The sequence below is a fragment of the Schistocerca nitens genome, chromosome 1 (genome assembly GCF_023898315.1).
Source record: "Schistocerca nitens isolate TAMUIC-IGC-003100 chromosome 1, iqSchNite1.1, whole genome shotgun sequence".
Lineage (NCBI taxonomy): Eukaryota > Metazoa > Arthropoda > Insecta > Orthoptera > Acrididae > Schistocerca > Schistocerca nitens.
The window spans coordinates 958174451-958195585 of record NC_064614.1 but is presented as its reverse complement, the minus strand read 5'-3'; the positions used below and the strand labels follow the sequence as shown (position 1 = coordinate 958195585).

General features: G+C 41.2%; 1 protein-coding gene across 1 annotated transcript in view; it reads left to right on the top strand.

Annotated features, from left to right (window-relative positions):
* Positions 1-827: 827 nt before the first annotated feature.
* The window catches only part of LOC126194769 (uncharacterized), a 262121-nt gene continuing 241813 nt past the window's right edge, over positions 828-21135 (top strand). Inside the window, exon 1 of the mRNA XM_049933059.1 lies at positions 828-936. The gene's annotated coding sequence lies outside the window, so the exon portion shown is untranslated. The remainder of the gene's footprint in view (positions 937-21135) is intronic.

Sequence of the window (21135 nt, the reverse complement as noted above, 5' to 3'; positions counted from 1 at the left end):
CTCGGCCACCCCGGCTGGCACTCTTAGTTTTCAGTCTACGGTATACTGCATTCTCAATGTTGGCTGAGAAATTTGGGAATTGATATAATATACCGGTATGTAAAAATATAAATGCTTACAGTAAATGTTTTCTGGGTAGGGGGGCAGGAGGGATCACAGCACTCATTCTGTCTCCCTTGGATACACATGGGAGAAGATTGTAGCAAGCTAGACTTAAGACTGTGAGACTCATAGTCAACCAAGTCTGGTTTACTACAGTCTTTCTTTGGGTTTTTGATGGGAAATAAGGTGTGTAAGGTGCAGGATCCCGTTGTCACTTGAAAAGTTGGCCTTAAAAATTGCAGTAGTAGGTGTACCGTATGATGATAGATCTATTGGGTTGTGGTATAGTGATTCCTACAGTCTTATTGGGAACAGATGTGAAACTCATAGGCTGAAGTGCAGAACTGCAGTTTGTTGGGTTTTACAAGAAAAAGAAGATTTCATATTTCTAAAATCAATCTTTATCCCATGTACGGCTCGTTCCATGTCAAAATATGTGACTTGGTAAGAGGTAAAAGATTTCCAGTAAGTTTTCCACCATCTGCTTCAGCTGGGCGAGAGAAATTGGCGTGGCGCCAATGCACGGTGGGGCTTCGCTAATGGCAACTGTCAAACGGCAAGGCCATGTAGGGCTGTTCGGAGCGATAACGACAATTTCCCGTGTCCGACGCGGCGCGACGTGCAATGGCGGCGGCTGCGCTCGCCTCGGCGCGACCCCTGCGCACCCAAGCGGCGAACGCCGGAAGTGGAGTTAACGCGCCGCTTCCTGTCAGCAGCGCAGTACGCGGTGCGCTACGGGAGCGTGTAGTTGTAAGTAGAGGTGTGCGTGTGTTGAGCGAGCTGTCAGTGCCTTGGCTGGTGCAGAGACTCCGACGGCTGCAGTCTTCAATAGCGGTATGCTCACTATTAGCACTGCATGATTCACTGTCATTTTTGAGAGCTCAACAATTGCATTCGAACGCTGGCTGATCCTATAATATTTCTGGATCTAAAATACAGTTTCATTCCTTATTAAAAATCAACGACATTTGGGAATTGAAACGAGTGTCATGCTTTATAAAAAAAAAAAATTATCAATACCTACTAACTTTTCTTAAGATTTGTCAAGAGGAAACTAAGTCTTGGCCCCATTGTTGCGCGCAGCGGCGAGGAAATAAGTGATATTCACAAACATAATTCGTGTCCTGCTCCGCCACACACACACATAGCAATTCGTTTTGAAGAAAGACAGGACATGTAATAGTAGGATGCGAACCCTGAGCCGTTCGTAGCGAATTCTCAAAATGAATTCACCGTTTTCGCTATTCTCCTTGTATCTGAAAACGCCAAATGGCCAGGGTTCTAAAAGCATTCAATAGCAGCGTACCTTCCATTCGCGATTTTTTCCTCGTGGTATCCCCAACGACAATGCCATACTAAAACTGTGAATATGGCAAGTATTTCCACGTGTTTGAAGGTTGCGTGCCTGAGAGTAAAATAACATGAACAAATTTCATTCAAAATATTCTCTAATTAAGTTAAGAGCATTAGGTACCTCTTGTAAAGCAGTAGCATTAGTATGTCTGATGATTAATAAACAGAATTTTTTAATACTTTTAAATATTATTTTTTAAGACATTTTACTTCGTTTCTTTCACCCTTCCCCTTTCCAACGAAACTAATACAAGAACCTCTCCCACCTACTTCATATTTTGGGCACCTCTTATTGTCAGTGCTTCTTAGTACTTCACTAATATTATGGAGTTTTTACTGTTGACAAGAAGCTTACCATGTGTTTCGAACTCCTACGTAATTCTAACAATTAATTCCAATGGTTTCTTACAACGCTTCGGAATAAATTTTTGCAGCGACCACAATCAAAGATCGAGACACTTGTTTTCATTGTTACTATCATATGAAGAGCTTATTTCAATAGTGGTACAAGTTCATTTTTGTTCATTCTGAGATACAGAGTCCTAAAGTTAAAAGAGCGCTAAAAATCTGCAGTTGAGATATCAGAAATATTCAAGTATACCTGTATATACTTATAGGACTCTGTATCTCAGAATGATCAAAAATGGACTTGTACTACTATTGAAATAAGCCCTTCATACATCCATATTCAGGATGGACGTTCTTCAAATCCATGTTGGGCATACTCAGCTCTGTGTTTCGACTTTCAAGCGAATTCAAAGATGATTCTTCAAGCAAGCCACGGCCGCTTCATTCTACTCATCGTATTCAACAAGCTGTTTCGCCTCCAATAACCTAATTCCCGAAGAGATATTGAACACTACATGTTTCCTTTACTATAGCGGCTATAGGCCTTTGCACAAGAAGCTTACCACGCAATGCTACCTTACATTTAAAGATTTATCGAAAAATTGGAAATAGTCAGCGAAAGACTGAAACGTCACAAAAAGCAACGAAGAATACAATAAAAAGCAACGGAAACTGTTTTTGAGTTTTACATGGTATCTAAAGGAGAATTTTCTGGGACCATCCTACATTTCTCTTATTCAGAAAGCAATTTCAGTTAACGTGAGGAGCGATGAGTAAATGAAGGACGGGGAAGCGGACAGACACAGTAAAGACTTTTGCTTTGACTCTCGATTCCGCAACACCAAATTAGCAGATTTCGGACGTGGCGCGTAGCATTACGTCAATAACAATTAAACATTCTAACCAAATATCACGCTAGTAAATAGCAGCGACCTCATTGTTCAACGCTACATAATCTCTTGTTTAACAGACGAACCATGTGTTACTTTTAATTGTTTACTTCCACGTACGTTTCAAAGAGCTATGTATTCATGCTCAAGTGGTGATTGCAATGATAGATACAAGATGTTTTTCCGTGAGATCATACTTATTTTGCTATTCTGCAAGTTTCAATACTTACACGAAATATATGTGGCTGGCTAAAGATTAGTATTCACTGTGGTATGCATCCGAACGTAACAGTTGGCAGTGATAACAAAGACTGTGGCAGCGCCTCTTCCGGATAATGTATGAATTAGTTTTGGGCCGTTATGGATGCGGCGCCTTTGACAAAAATATGTGAACTATAGATGGGATCTGTTGAGACATTATTTCATAACAAAATGCAAGAATATTGATTTGCAGGGAGGCATTATCAAGTTGTGTATGGCGTGTTGTTTTGTTCTGAATATGTAGCGATTTCCGAGGTGGTGGTTTGGTGGGAATAGGTAGCACAGCTTAATATCGTGGAACAAACAGCAATGACATTTACATTAACGATTGTCGTACGTTTGGCAGTTCTTTCGGAATACCGCCGGATTTCCGATGTGATGGTTAGGTTGAGATATCATACCACAGCTAGAATTTAAAATTTCCGCTCCACATAATGCGAGAAATTAATTTCATTACTTTGCCACGTATCTTCCTACTGGTACCGTCATGATCGATCAAAATTCTCTCATTGGTTCAGCAATTTTACGCGGTTAAATTCAAAAGCTTGGTTTATGCATGCGTCTGGATATATAGCGAATTTACTTACCAGTACGCTTCCTACGAATTTATCATCACAAAAGAACTTCGCATCCATGACACTTCGCTTTCGCTGTTCGAGGAGGCGTATTTTGTAAATTGTCACAACTACGGAAATGAAGTAAGTCTCGCACACGACGTGTTGTTTACACTGTGATTTGCAGAGGTGTTTTTTTACTTTTAGACACCGTTCAGTCATTGCTGCGTAATAACAATATCTTTGGTCACTCAGTATCCGCTTCTTTTAATATAACTTGTTGGTTTTCCCTGTTCCTTACAGATGACTATTAAACTTTATATCCTAATGTGTCCATTACACATAAATTCGAGTATCTTCTTATAGGTTTTAATGTTGGGTTCAGATAGCAAAGACTTGACTGACATTGGTTGCGGCATTTTATTCTTGATAACAAATGCTATGAACTTGTTCCTCGCCTCACTGTATTTTCTGTACTGAAATAATATATGGTTCGTGTCTCCTTGTGTAGTATCGTCGAAATCTCAGGCTGGTGTTTGATTTATATGCAATCGATATAAATGCTCAGGAAATGTCTCATGATTGAGCCATATTCTAATCAATGTGCAAGTTGCTTGTTGGGGTCCACAAACGTACTCAAACCTAGGTCGTTTCGGAATTTGTGGTTGCATTTGCGCATAGTCACCTCCTATGTATCGTGAGCTCTGAATCCATTCTTTCTGCCTGGACTGGAATGGCATTTCCCGAATAAATTGTCCATGTTCCGTACAGGGAAGCTTTATGTCTATTGGTGTCCCGTTGCTCGTAGCCTGCTTTGCCAACTGATCTGCTTTTTCATTGTCTGGGATACCACAATGGGCTTTCATTCACATAAGGGCAATTTGTTTCTGCTTTCTGAGACATTCATAATACCAATAACGAACTTGGAGTAGTTTGATATCGTTTGAAGTACACATTTCTAGTCTGATAATATTACATAGGATGTGTATTTCTCATTCGTACACCACTGTATCGACTTTAACATTGCGATTGTTTCGGCCATATAGGTAGAAGTAGTTGCTGGTAATTTATACTTCTGGGCCATCTGCAGTTGTGAACTAAATATAACACATTCTGTGTTGTCCTCTCCTGCTGTCTTTGATCCATCTGTGTATATGTGGATTACCCATTGTCTTGTTTCCTCCATTTGTCTTTGCAGTGCTGTAATTGTCTCCAAGAAATCAGACTTTCCCTCTATCGACTCCTGATTATGAATTACTCATACTGGTAAACAGGCCAACATATACTTGCTGCACTCATCCGCTAAGTCATTTTATGCCGGAATGAAATCAAAAGGCTTTCTGCCCCGATTTCCCGCAGGAGGACAGTACAGTCGTAAAATCTGATGAATTGGATGCTGTGAGTATGGTAATTTCTCTACTATGCATCGTTCCATGTGCATCTTCCTCCTTATATGGAGGGCATCTCTTGCGCTTCCACCAGGACTGCATTTGTTGGTGTGGATTTCATTACTCAGCACGTGTATATATAGCGGTACTGCAATCTATCCAGCTTCTCTAACATTTTGCATGTCGTGTGTTCGTAGTACAGTATATACAGGCATAAGCAAATCTGGATCTAATTAGGGAGCGATACAGGAGCAGCAGCACTGCAGGATTAGCACGTTCTGTCTCACATTCAGATCGGCCAGGCTGTATGCGAACAGTGCCAAAGGCAGCATGAATACGCTGTAATTTCACGCTTCAGAACGTTCGCAAAATGTTTCCACCTCTGCGCTTGGTCTTCTCGATTTGTGAGTAGTTTTCCTTGCTTGTCCTTGGGGGCATATCACCCCCAAATTTCTTATTTGACAGTTTTCTTGTGATGTTATACAGTGTATTGTTATCGCCTCTGCTAGCTGCTTCCTCACCTTAGCTGCGAGATTATTCATGAAGGTTCTCTTATCTTTTCTAAAACTCCTCTTCGCCATCCTATTTAATATGCAGAGTTCCTGTTGGATTTCTGCTTTTACTTCCCTTGTCTGTGGGCAATATTGTCGGAGTTTTGCCTTCCTCTTCTGCTGTATTGCATCCCAAGTATGGTCAGAGATCTAGTCTTGTCCGCCGTGGTCTTTTGTTCCAGGAATTTCTTCAGCTGTCTGTGCATAGGTCGTTTTCACTGCATCCCACTGACCCTCAATGTCATTCTCTTCGATTCCTCTGCTAAGCACTTCAAAACGACTTCTCCGTTGGATCGAGAACTCCTCTCGCACTTTTGTATTGTCCAGATTTCCAAAATTAAACTTAATCCTCTTCTGCGTGCAATGCCTCTTGTGTGCAGCTATTTTTAGACGGACTGTTGATACCATACGGTGGTGGTCGCGACCGACACCTGCTCCTCTTTTATTCCTCACATCTAGGAATGATTTTCGCCAGGACCTGCTAATTGCAAAGTGGTCTGTCTGATTCTCTGTTATGCTGTCTGGTGAAGCCCACGAGATTTTTGACACCGTTTATGGGAGTAAATGGAACCTCCAATGCTCAGATTAAACATGCCACACAAGTCTACGAGACGTTCTCCATTGCCATTTCGGGTGCCCAATCCATACTGGCCGATAATCTGGTCTATCCCACGGTTGTCATTGCCAATTTTTGCATTAAAGTCACACATCAGCAGGAGAATATCTTTTTGTCGACATTTTTGCAGTGTTTCTTGGAGTTTGCTATAAAACTTTTCTTTCTCTTCATCCTCAGACACTTCTGTTGGTGCGTAGCATTGTACAGTGGTCACTGGTCTTAGCCTCGTTGCTAAGCGAGCGACTTTGATTCTGTCTGTAACTGGGTGCCACTCTATCAAAGACTGCTTTGCTCTCCGGTCTAGTATTAATACCACTCCTTCACTATGGGTTTCATCTTTTCTTCCAGAATAGAGGAGGATGTGCGCTTCTTTTATTCTCCTTTCTCCAAGTCCAGTTATTCTTGTTTCACTTAATCCTAAAATTTCTAATCTGTATCGTTCCATTTCTTGTACTACTTCCGTTTGTTTACCTGTTTGCCACATTGATCTCACGTTCCAGAACCCTATTCGTGTCACATTTTTCATTGCCAAGGTTGTCATCTTTAAATCCGTCCGATTGTTGGTATTCTTTGTTGCAGTTTCTGTAATATTCTGGTTTCAAGTTCATGGGCCCATACGCCCTAGCTCGATGGGGGGGGGGGGGGGGGGGCTGCTCCCATGACTGCAATCGAGCCCACAGGTGTTTTCTGTTGGGGTTCTCTCCCTTAGCCTTTGAGAGTCCTCTCTCTCTACAAGGCAGTAGTTACTGGGTATGTATTTTATTTCCCCAGTACTCAACGTATCTGGTGAGCGTTCCTCTATCTGCTCCTGGGCAGGAGTCCGATGAGGGACCAGTAACCCCTTACGGGAAGATTGTTCATCGCCTCCTGCAATACTACATGGGAAGTAAATACACATATGTCATCTGCAAACTATATAATTATAACTGGAGGAGTTATTGCTCTTTCCATATCACCGGTATATATTACCTACAGTAGTGGGCTGAATACCGATCCTTGTGGTATGCCATTGTCCGCCAAGCGTGGGCCCTTGAATCCAGTATTTTTTCTAACATATGCAGTTCGTTCACTGATTAATGATGATGTACCTTCTACAAACTGATGTGGAGCTCTTAAAAGTAGCAACTTTTCTGATAGTATATTTGTCTGAATATTATCAAATGCTTTTGCAATATCCGAAAATGGTGCTACTGTATATTTTCTCTCACCAAAGCCAGCTAACACGGAGAGGACTAATACTGAAATATTGTCCATGCAGCTTTTACTTTTACAGAACACGAATTGCGATCCAATTAGTAAAGATGAAGATTCTACCCACCATTCCAATCGCCAGTTTATTAGCCTTTCCAATGTTTTCTCTTTTTTTATATGAGGACTATGATCTATGTCTTCCATTCTGAGACCAATTCTTGACGCATCAAAATTCCATTATAGATTTGAAGAAGAAATTCTACATCATTGTCAGGCATGTTTTGTTTGTGGAATATGTGATCTGACCCATTCCTGGAGCAGTGTTGGTTTTCTCTTTGATGACTAATGTCAGCTCTTCAATACCGAACTGTGTAGTTAGCACATGCCGAATTGCAGCAGTATCCTTTCCTCTCCTGATTAGCTTATTGCGAACACTTGGTGGGGCAATAAGGTCACAGAATTCTTCTATCCACTCGTATGGTTGTATGTCATTGGCTACAGGGACGATATTCCTAAAACTGTTGATCTTCTGCTATATCTCTGATAATTTAGTATTCATGGTCAAACTATTGCAGTATTTTAACCAACTACTCTTCTTAATAGATTTCAGTACTTTCTTGGTCCCAGCTACTGTTTATTTATAGAACAAAAAGCCGTTCACCTTAGGCTGTCTAACATTTTCATATAACGCTCTGCCCTTCTGTCTTGTATTGCTTTCTTGCAGTCTTCATCCCACCATGGATTACCCGGTTGTTTTGCTTTTCTTAATAAAGGTCATTTTGGGATGGATTCATTTGCTGCATGATATATACTGTTCTATAGTTGCGTATAGGACCTGTGTGGAGGTTGGTTTTTTTCTATTAGTTTTACCTCTAATTCAAGAATTTGGCGATATTTATACCAATCCGCTTTGTTCATGTTCCAAGTCACTTTGTTGGCAATATGCACTCGGTTACTTTTATCACACTGCATATTCATAGTTATAGGGAAATGATCTGATCCCATAGTATCCTGCAGAACCGACCAAGCTGTGATTTGGTTCATACAGGGTGAGGCTAATGTTATATCCACTGCAGTTGGTCTCATCCATGGTCCCTTGATTTATCCATCATTATATATGATTATGTTATAATCATCAATGTAAGACATTACGTACTCCCCTGCCTCATTTTCATATGACAGCACCATGCTGTGTGGTGGGCATTGAAGTCCCCAAAGATTAGGAAGGGTTTTGGCATATGTTGCAACATTGTGTGCATGTGTTGTTCGAAATTCCTACATGCCGAGGGACGATGTACAGGTGCAATGGAGAATAGGAATTTGTTAGTACTTACTTCTACTGCTATTGCTTGAAACTCAAGGTTAGGTAATGGCATGGTAATTGGTTTATAGTTTAAGTTTGTACTAACCAATATGGCTACTCCACCTTTTCCATCCTCTCGTTTCGATCTTATTACTTGATATCCTCGACATCTAATAGACATATCTGGTTTAATCCAGGTTTCACTTTAAACATCGATAGGGTAGTCATTAATGTAAAGTTTGTGCCTGAACGACTCTCTTTTAGCACGTAAGGAAGTGGCATACCACTGGAGAACTTTAATATCCGTTATTCTGTTTATATGAGTAGAACGTAAGTATGACCTAGTTCTGTCCTGATTCAGGTTTATTTTTTTGATGCTATCGAAGCAACCATATTGTATATATCAGCTTTGTTTAATGAGGTGACCTGTGTTATTAGATTTGTTATCCCAGCCACTAGCTGTCTGATTATCGCTGTATTCTTATCCCCTACTGCTGCTATAATTTGCTTTTGTGGTTCAGAAGTATGTGGTCGTGATGCATATGGATTCTCTTTAGCAGGAAATATTGGTTTAAAAATGGTTCAAATGGCTCTGAGCACTATGGGACTTAACATCTGTGGTCATCAGTCCCCTAGAACTTAGAACTACTTAAACCTAACTAACCTAAGGACATCACACACATCCACGCCCGAGGCAGGATTCGAACCTGCGACCGTAGCGGTCGCGCGCTACCAGACTGAAGCGCCTAGAGCCGCTCGGCCGAAATATTGGTAAATTTATATATACAAAAAGAATAGTTGGAGTTGACGTAGTCTTTGTTTTGGCCTACTGTGATGAACAGTTGTGAACCTATGCTGAATACTTTCTACGGGGAGACAACTCTTTCTCACATTCTGATTTCTTCCCACCAAGATTCCCTGCCACAGCAGCATAAGGTCTCTGATTTACGTATTCTACAGCTTCTTTAAAGGATATATTGTATATAGCTAACGCTTTCTTAATCTCTTGTTGTTTGAGATATACTGGGCAAGACTTATCTCTCGATGTGTTGGTCCTTTTACAGTGGACACAGCACATATTTTCACTTGTGCACTGAGCTGTCTCATGGCTCCCTCCACACTGATTGCAACGAGTCTGTGGCTACATTAATTACTAAGATGCCCATATCGAAAGCATTTAAAACACTGCCTCACCAGCGATAAGTACGATCTAACATTACACTTCATGCTTTATACTGTCACATATTCTGGCAGGAAATGCGATGCGAATGTGACCACACGCGTTTCTTGGGGTATGTAGTTAGTTGTTTCTAAATTACTTATTCTATTGATCATTCTCCGAGCATGGGTGACTGTAATTGTAGACTGAATAGCGCCTTTCAATTGTAACTCTGTTAACTCGGGATCTACATTTCTAATAACTCCTTGCCGATGTGTTCTGTCGTTTGATATGTATGCTACCATTTTTTTCTGGTGTAGCAGGTTGTCCTTCACAAACTTGTTTGCAGTCTCTCTTGTTGATATCAATCCGAATTCTGGTTTTGTCCACAACCTTGAGATTTGTGGTTTTCCGCTTGTACTCAAAATCTGAGGTAAACAGGATCTTCCCCAAGGCCATGGGGTGATATTTACTTATATTAACAATAAATTTCTCAACAAATTCTTAAAATGGTTCTACTGCATGACTATGATGTCTGTTAGTTTCATGCAGATCATATATTAGCTGTACATTTGTTTGCAAGGATTTTCCATTGGTTTATTACTCTTTTCTTACGTAAGTTGTGTGCAAAATGAGGTACCATGCAGTATCGTCCTGAAAGTCCCCCTGTGGGGAAGGGAACTTGATCCTTTAGTTGAATTAAAATTGTCAGACATACCTGATATGAGCGCTGTCGAGTCCTTTACCTCCTTTGTTATTTTTTGCTGGTGTTGTTGAATGGTGACTGCTCGTCTCTTCTCTTTCATTAATTCTTCCTTCCGCTCCAGTGTGAGTTTTGCTGCAGTATTTGTCGCTTGCTCGATATCCTGACTCATTTTCAGCAGAGCTTCCGTTCTCTGTAATAACTCTACGTCGGGGAGGGGGGCAGACCTACTGCCTCGCTGAATGGGCAACTATACATATTTATTGTTTTGTTCCTGCCGTATTTATTTAACACACTCGACTTGTATGTATAGCTTTTTCCTGCTTTTTTGGCAAAAAAATGAGATACTAACTATTGCAATCCTATTTACTCGGTTACTAAACAAACATCTACGTTAATTTTCTTCACTGCGAAACGTGGAAGAGCAATTCTCTCTCCAGTCTATGGCAGGGTGTCTTGAACCAAGGAGGTTAAAATAAAGAACCTCCTTGCCCAGGGCTCTGATTCTACTAATATCGCTGGCGTGGAAACGGCTTGTCGAGCATGGTGGCGCAGCGACCGACAAATTGGACTCTCATTCTGGAGAAGTGGTTCGCAATTGCGTGCCTATCAGTTCAACTTTACGTTTTCAATTTACGATCGCCACATTATTTGTGATGAAAAATGCGAAGTGAAAGAGCTTGATCTCCGTTTCTAACGACCTCGTACCGACGAGATGTTATTGTAAACCTTAAACCTCCTTCATTTCGTAACACATGGAAAGCTTCAGTACTTAGAATGCGCTTGAAATGTGTATTTTAAGGACTTGAATAACGGTGTAGATTCGCTTTCACTTTTCCATCTAGTAATCAGTACTTATTTCTGTGGGAATGTAGATGATATTCAGATGCATGCATCATTCCAATCTTATGAAACAGGTGCATTTCGTTTCCTTCAAAAACAGTAACTGCAAACTCCAGAATAAAGAAGGTTTTTATTCTGAAATAGTATATTTAATATACAGGGTTAACCACCTAAAAGCGGTTTTCAGAGAATGCATTGGTAGTCAGGAGCTCGTATTGTCAGTCAGTTAACAGATAGTAATAACACTTAGAAAGTGTATTTTTTGTGCAAACATACACTTTTTAAATGCTAGTGTTTTATTGGGCTGGCAAAAGACAGTTTTAACTCGGCGTTTCCTTAATATGCGTCCGATTTTCCCCAATAGTGCGCCAGTGTAGGAATAGATGTAGTGGCTGCTTCTTCCTCCGTGACTTCTTCCGTCTCCAAAGGTTTTACTGTAGCGGTGGGGCGGAGTAGCGTCTAATCTGCCATTCCCAGTACCCGCTCTTTCGGGATACGGTTCTGAGGTGTTCCAGACCCTGGGGCAAACTTTCTGCATCTGAGATGCTGCGCGCCCAGTGTACCAGTGTTTTTAGAACCCCATTTCTCTGAGAAGGGTGGTGGCAGTTGTGGGCATGCAAACACAGATCAGTGTGCGTTTTCTTCCTGTACACACAATGACCCAACGTGCCATCAGCTCTTCTCTTGACAATGATGTCCAGAAAATGTAACCTTCCTGCTGCTTCGGTCTTCATTGTGAATTGGATGTTGGGATGTATGGAGTTCAGATGTGTAAGGAAGTCCAGGACCTTATCCCTACCATGGGGACAGATGACGAACGTGTTATCCACGTAACGGAAGAAACAAGTAAACAAGTAGGTTTCCATTTGAATGGCGCCAAGGCTTCCTCCTCGAAGTACTACATATGCAAATTCGCGACCACAGGCGAGAGTGGGCTGCCCATTGGAACTCCTTCTGTTTATTCATAATATTCTCCATCAAACAGAAAATAAGTGGAGGTCAGGACATGTTTGAAAAGATCGATGGCCTTCTCGTCAAATTTCTGCCCAACAAGCTCGCCTGACTCTCGTAGAAGTACCCTGGTAAATAACGAAACAGCGTCGAAGCTCACCAGGATATCTGAGTCTTGCAGCCTGAAATAGTCGAGACGTTTTACAAAATCCACAGAATTACAGGTGCGATGAGGGCATTTATCTACTTAAGGGCTTAGTATTTCCGCCAGGTATTTTTCCAGTAAGTATATAGGTGCCCTAATATTGCTGACAATCGGGCGTAACGGCACTCCCTCTTTGTGGACTTTAGGGAGTCCATAAAGTCTTGGCGGTACAGGTCCTTGAGGTGACAATTTCTTGGCGACGCCCTCGGGTAAATCCGCTTCCTTGAAAAGAGCCCTTGGTTGTTCTCCATCTTCTTTGTGGGGAGGGAACGGCCCGTGTGGGGAGGGGATACAAGGAGGCTGCCCGCCCTAAGGAGCTGAGTTCGTCAGCGCACCTGACGTTGGCGACACGTCTGGTCGCCGAAGTACAGGGTGTAAATAAAGTCCAGGAACACTTTCAATTATTTATTGCACAAGAACCAAACATTGTACTGATATCATACATATGTCATTTTGAGGAGAAACCCTGAAAGTTTTTTTTTTTTTCCATGTATACCGCCACAGCGTAGTTTGGTAATTTGCTGATAGTCAGCGCTAGTCGCAAACATGGCGAGTTCAGGTGCGGAGCGAGCTTTCTGTGTGTTGGAGTTCGACAAACGTGTGCTACAGCTGTTCAACGGATGTTTAGACCCAAGTACGGTAAGAAGCCACCAACAAGGAAGGCCCTTTATTACTGGCACAACAAATTCGTTACAACGGGTTGCTTGTGCCCGGCAAAGAGAAGCGGACGTTCCAGTGTGTTGAAGTGAATGTGGAGCGCGTACGAGAGACTCATTATGAGTCCAAAGGAACTGTTGTGTCGTGCATACCGTGAACACAAAATGTTTGTAAAAAAAACTTTCAGAGTTCTCTTCAAAATGCAATATGTATGACATCTGTGCAACGTTTAGTTCTTGTGAAATAAATAATTGAAAGTGTCCCCAGACTTTATGTACACTGTGTATTGTGCCCGATGGACACCATGAACAGGCAGCACACCCGTGGACTATTCGATCAACAAATTCGCCGGGACAAACTGAAGAACCACAAGATACGTGGTACATCTGGAGTATCCTCTCTTCATGTGCATGCACACAAGTTAACACGATTCTCATAATCGTTTCCCTGCAACTCTTGATGGAGAGAAATGTGATAGGGATGGAACAATGTCGATGGAAAATGTGCAGGACACTTACCTGACCCATGCTACTTCCTTGTGCGATTGCACGGGAGCTAATGGGCGGATCAACTGCGACAGCAGCAAGAACATTAATTTCCCTATCTTCTATCATCACTTGTTTCCTTTTGTTACGTTGTCTAGATGTTACACTACCAATTTTCGTAATTGGTTGAAGATTTTGATAAATCATTGTCGAGATGGTTGACGTCTATTGAGATAGCATGCCACATACACCGTACAAGAACCAACTGCAATCTTCCTACACTCTGCATACAGCACGAACATGTCCGCTTGCTCTGCATTGGTAAATTCCATCGTCCACTCGCGACCTGCTATTTGGACTTTCACACACTGACTACCAAGTCGCAGTGCACTCAAGGAACGCAGAAGCACACTGGAAACAAATATAACAACATCGTACCAAGCAACTAGGCAAGCTGAATGACACAAACAAGTGTCGGTGTGGGAACTTCTCAAAATACGATACCTCGTACACGACTCGCAACCACTGACATTTTAGTTTACCCTACTTTTAGTTTGTTAATGTCAATAGGCGTTGTTCATTTAAAAAAGTGTATGTGCACAAAAAATAAACTTTATAACTATTATTACGATCTATTTATTGGCTAACAATGCGAGCTCCTGACTACTCTGTGAAAACCACAGGTCAATAGCACTTTCCATTTCCACAGTATTTTCGGTGTAAGTTTTAGGTGATTCGCTCTGTATAATATTATTAGATCTATCAGTTCTATGAAGTGTGTCTACCATGCAACTAAAATATTGGCTGCTAATGGCAACAGGGGGCGGGACTGGAGCTATCCAGTGGTGAGCACAGCATGAGACTACGGAGCATAGTTGAACTGCTTACTCGACGAGTAACTCACAACAGTGCTACAGTGCTAGTGGTGTTGATACAAAGCAGACCAATGGCAAGATAAACAAAGCGAACTTTGTATTATATCTGCAACTACGTTGACATTTCGTCAGAAAGGAACCCTCGGAATTTCGCAGGTTGAGAAAGAGAATGGAAAATGAAATATTAGCGTTTCTGCAAGATGGGTCAGTGGAATGCTGTGGTGTATACGCTCGACTCTGCGGACAATGTACGTGAGGACTACAATGATACACGTATACGGGCTTAACAAGTGAAAGTGATATTGAAACAGCCGGGCGAAGTGGCCGTGCGGTTAAAGGCGCTGCAGTGTGGAACCGCAAGACCGCTACGGTCGCAGGTTCGAATCCTGCCTCGGGCATGGATGTTTGTGATGTCCTTAGGTTAGTTAGGTTTAACTAGTTCTAAGTTCTAGGGGACTAATGACCTCAGAAGTTGAGTCCCATAGTGCTCAGAGCCATTTGATATTGAAACAGGTCTCCAGCATGTAGTTCATCATCCTTGTCGGACAAGGAACCACAAATCCTGTTTCCAGTGAAACGATGTAAACATCCATCTTTGTCCAAGGACAGAGTACGATTACGTACATGGAAGATCATCGACACCATAGTAAAAAAATTATGACCAGATTTCAGATAAGTCTGCAGTAATATGACCGTGTAGTGCATAAGAGAAACTACTGACATTTAAGGGAGAATAAGGGGCACTTGTTACGAAAATTGATGTTTGCGCGTTTCAAGAATGCTCGATACAATGTACAGTATGTGCATGATAGTGACCTTCCACACCGTGCACATAAAATTGCGCGCGACATAGATTACAATGATATCAAGGGAAGTAGCGGATGGTTAGATAACTTCAAACAGTGCTACAGAATTGGAAGACTCGAGATAACGAAATTTCAAACAAAGCGTCAACTTGACGAAACTGCGGAATCGGTTCGAAAATTTGTAGATGAGATAAATAAACTTACCCCATTGTTCATTAAGGAATTTGTTTTCATTTCCAACCAATCGGGATTGGAAGAGGAAATGCATATGAAAAGAACCCCGAGAATTAGTGATACCTAGAGAGTCGTATCAAGATCAACTAACGTCAATGCCTTAACGCATTCCAATACAATTATGCCGACTGTTAATGTGGGTGATATATTGGCTGGAAAATTATTTATTGTGGCACGATATGTTGAAGATGCTCTGCCCCCTACTATTCTTTCTTTTATGCGTGATCTTGCAAACACAGTAGGGAATATTTACGTCACAGCAAGCAAGAGGGAAAATGAGTGTAAGAGAACCACAAGTATGGTATGAGCACTGCTTTCAGCCAATAGCTGGTAAAAAGAACATGCTTTCGCTTTATTCCTGGTCTGGATATAAAAATCATGCGTCTTTAGCTCTAACGATACCTCCTGAAAAATGTGTGACATTGCAATTCATACCATCTAGAACCATTGGACAACTGCAGCCTGTAAACATATTATCGCACTATCTGTAGTTACGCCTTAAAGTATAGCCAGTTTCCCAAAAAGCTCCACGACAGACTGTTTAGCATTCTGTTGCATGCCATCGGTTTCCATCAGTTCTCATCACCCCGTTACACCAATATGATTCTGTATGCATTCTTTAAGAGTCGATACGCAGGTGAAGGTCTAGCATGGTTTGTAACTCCCAAGGAGTTCGTCTTCGATCTTGATGATGCGAACCTTTGTGACCAGTGTCGCTCGCCATTTTTCATTCGCTGTTCATAGTGCAAATTGTTGAACATTTCTCGAATGTCGACGATGTCAGTTTTGTGGTGTAATACCTACATCCCGTAGAAGGTTGATCTCTGCACCTCCCGGACACTCATTTTCTTTCGCCCTCCTGAGGCACGTGGTGAGTCACTAGCAGCTAATATTTTGCCCGTCATATTTATTAACTCAACACTTTCAAATGAGCCTCACTGAAGAATGAACTTGCGACCTCGCACCCAAGACGTTTCTTCTGAGACAGCCATGCTAAACATTGATATGAAAATGACCGTTTGAAACAGATCAGTTGGGTAATGTAAAAATATAATAGTGTTTGTGTCCGAAAAAAACAACTGTTTTAAAATTCGTTAGTTTATAGTATATACATACATTCATACATGGATCGTCGTTCCATAGATCCTGAATACCACATTTCGTAATGATGTGGAACGTGTCACTTTAACATAAGTTTTCTTTACACGGAATAATTAATTAATTAATTAATTTTTTTACAGTTACTACGTTATATCTAAGAATTCATCTATTGAGTAGAAGGAGTTGTCATTCAGAAATTCTTTTAATTTGCTTTTAAATGTTAGTTGGTTACCTGTCAGACTTTTAATACTATTTGGCAAATGACCAAAGATTTTTGTGGCAGCATAATTCACCCCTTTCTGTGCCGAAGTGAGATTTAATCCAGAATAGTGAATATATCCTTTCTTCTAGTGTTGCAACTATGCACTTCCCTGTTATTTTTGAATTGGAATGGGTTATTAATGACACATTTCTCAAGTGAATATATGTACTGCGAAGGTACCTTGAATATCCCAAGTTCCTTGAATAAATGTCAGCAAGGTGATCTTGGGTGGCTCCAGCTATTATTCTGATTACACGCTTTTGTGCAATTAATATTTTCTCTCTTAATGACGAATTGCCCCAAAATATGATGCCATATGAGAACAGTGAATGAAAATAGGCATAGTAGGCTAATTTACTGATATGTTTATCACCAAAATTAGCAGTAACCCTAATAGCATAAGTTGATGAACCTAACCGTTTCAGCAGATCATCGGCGAAGTTTCAAATACATAAAGCATTTATTCGTTTATCAATTCTTATTTGTTAGTTGGCAACTTCCAGGAAGGAAGGAAGAAGATATACACTATATCATCAAATGTATCCCAACACTCCTATGTAACGCGGAATTGACCACTGGACATCACGAGAGGCCAGTATAAAAAGAGGCGGGAAATATTTTGTCGTCGGTAGAGAAGCAATAACAGCAGAATGTATCGGTTAGGGGAGCTGAGACTTCGAACGTGGTGTAGTCATTGTATGTTCTCTAAGTAAGAAATCCATGAATGATATTTTGAGCCTTCTGAAGTTGCCCAAGTCGATTGTTGGTGATGCGATTGTCAAGTGGAACAACCACAGCTAAACTAACACCAGGCAGGCCTCGTCTACTGACGGGACAGGAACTTTCGAGCAATGCAGGGAATGGTTGTAAAAATCGCATGAAATCAACGGAAGGAGTCACTCGTGAGTTCCAAAGTGTCACCAGCCGTCCAGCTAGCAGCTCCTCACACGACACACATTCTTGTAATCAATGTTAAGCGACGCCTGAGGTGGTGCACAGAACGACTGGACAGTGGATGAGTCATAAGGACTGATTTGGAGGGGCGAGTCACGCTATACCCTGTGGCAGTTCAATGGCAGAATTTTGGTTGGGCGAATGCCTGAATAACGCTACCTACAGATTTTAGGTATTCTTTCTGAAAGTTTTCCAGCCTCACTGACGTTGTAAAACAGGTACTGGAAAATTGTGTCAGACTGAAATCGGTCCTACCACTAAAAATAAATTACACTATGTGATCAAAAGTATTCGGACACCTGGCTCAAAATGACTTACAAGTTCGTGGCGCCCTCCATCGGTAATGCTGGAATTCAATATGGCGTTGGCCCACCTTTAACCTTGATGACAGCTTCCATTCTCACAGGTATACGTTCAATAAGGTGCTGGAAGAACAGGCATGTTATTGTCGTGTAACCACTCCGCCACACGCCAAGCATTATAACCAGGTGCTCGATCGTGTTGAAAGATGCAATCGCCATCCCCGAATTGCTCTTCAACAGTGGGAAGCAAGAAGGTGCTTAAAACATCAATGTAGACCTGCGCTGTAATAGTGCCACGCAAGGGTGCAAGCCCCCTCCATGAAAAACGCGACCACACCATAACACCAACGCCTCCGAATTTTACTGTTGGCACTACACACGCTGGCAGATGACATTCACCGGGCATTCGCCATATCCACCCCCTTCCATCGGATCGCCACATTGTGTATCGTGATTCGTCACTCCACACAACGTTTTTCTACTGTTCAGTCGTCCAATGTTTACGCTCTTTACACCAAGCGAGGCGTCGTTTGCCATTTACCGGCGTGATGTGTGGCTTATTAGCAGCCGCTCGACTATGAAATCCAAGTTTTCTCACCTCCCGCCAAACTGTCATAGTACTACAGTGGATCCTGATGCAGTTTGTAATTTGGATAGATGTCTGCGTATTACACATTACGACCCTCTTCAAATGTCGGCAGTCTCTGTCACTCAACAGACGAGGTTGGCCTGTACGCTTTTGTGCTGTATGTGTCCCTTCGCGTTTCCACTTCACTATCACATCGGAAACAGTGGACCTAGGCGTGTTTAGGAGTGTGGAAATGTCGCTCACAGACGTATGTCACAAGTGACACCCAATCACCACGTTCGAGGGACATGAGTTCCGCAGAAACTGTCATTCAAAAAGAATATCTGAAAACTGTACTAAAATACACAATACTTACAAATTTTTGTTAACAGAAGGTGATATATATATATATATATATATATATATATATATATATATCACAAAACAAATGTCAAAATATAATATTTGTAAATTATATAGCAAAATATAAATTTCTGCGATAGAAGAGAGGAAGAAAGTGTGATGTTTCAATGTCGAAAAAATGTCCTCTGCATGATCTAGAACCTTCTAAATTCTATATTATGTGTAACATCGCCACATTCAGTCACAGAGCTACAAATTCTGTAGTCCCGATAGCATGTATGCACGACGATGCGACAAAGTGGATTGCGGTGGACTGCCTTGGTTCAACCTTGGCTGTTAAAAATTTATTCTACCGGCCAATTTGAAGGTGGCTGTGAGATATTTCCCACGGTCATCTGGTCGTATACTGGCATTGGGTCACACATTAGCTAGCTAACCAGAAAAACTTCGCTTTCAAATCATACTTTTTTTCAACTTTAGTTATACTAGTCAACACTAACATAATAGATACCACGAAAGTAATACGATAAGTCCATTAATATGTGAAGTTTTGAAAGTAGGATAAGTGTTGTAAATGGTATCGCTGTCAAATAAGCCCTTTTTTTAGTTTATTCACTGTTTCTCCTCTTCTAAGAGAACGGGTGTGGTGTTTTTTGTCAATATCCAACAGGATTTTCTCAATCACTCTGATTTCTTGTTTTAGATCTTTAATTTTCAATGTCATAATAACATTACTGGAATATGAATCGTCATAGGATACAGTACAGTGTTTTTTTTTTTCGTTTTGTGAAGTGCAAAATTTTACGTTTCTGAATATTTATAGCAAGATGGCAAACTTTGCGCCACTTTGATATGTTATCAAGTTCGGACAGAATGTTTGGGCAGTTTTTTCTGAGCGTGCTTCATTGTAGACAATTGCAGCATCTGGAAAATGCCTGAAGTTACCATTAATATTGTCTGAAAGGTTATTAATATACTGCATAAACAGCAAGGGTCCCAACACATCTCCCTGGGACACACCTGAAGTTGCATCTACACCTGTCGATGACATTCCGTCCTATGTACATGCTGCGTCCTGCCTACCAAGAAATCTTCAATACAGTCAGAATTTCGCTTGATGCCCCACACTATTGTTCTTTCTATAGTAAGTAGGTGTGGTACTGAGTCAAATGCTTTTCGGAAATGGAGAAATATTGCATCTGCCTGACTGCTTTGATCCACGGATTTCAGGATGTCATGTGAGAAAAGTATGAGTTGGGTTTCACGTGATCGATGTTTTCGGAAATCATGTTGTTGGGCACGGAGATCAATCCGTTCGATATACCTCATTACATTTGAGCTAATAATATGTTATAATATTCTACAACAAATTTATGTCAGGGATATTAGATAGTAATTTTGTGGCTCATTTCTGCTACCCTGACTGAGCAATCTGACTTACACTATAACTATCACCAAAATTACAGTTACGTATTTCAGACAAAATTATGAATAAGTATTTCAATATAAAAAGTAGGTGCAGTTTATTATGGATATCAGTATTATGATAAAATCCTAGTCACCTTTGTCCGAGTTTGGCATCCAGTTTAGCAACGGCTGTCGCCGGAGCTCTTCTGGTAAATAGTGCCTCAAACCCGGTTTGCATCAGATTGTTTACATCTATATCTACGAGGCGTGTTTTTTAAATAAGTAGCGTGTTGAAATTAATAAAAGACGTCCTAAGATATCTCAAAAATTTTATTTTTACATGAAAGCCTGTACCTTAGTCTACTTCTCTACATAATTTCCGTCAATATTAAAGCACTTGTCATGACGTTGTACCAGTTTTTGAATACTCTCCTCATAGAGGTCTGCCGCCTGACTTGTTACCCACTACGTCACCACTGTTTTGACTTCGTCACCGTCTTGAGGACGCTGACCGCACAGGTGTTCCTTCAAGTGCAGGAACAGATGGTAGTCACTGGGCGTAAGATCGGGGCTGTACGGAGGATGATCTAGAGTTTCCCATCAAAAAGATATGATGAGATCTTTGGTCTGATTCGCCACATGTGGACGGGCATTGTCTTGCAACAAAACGATGCCCTTGCTCAACTTGCCACGTCTTTTGTTC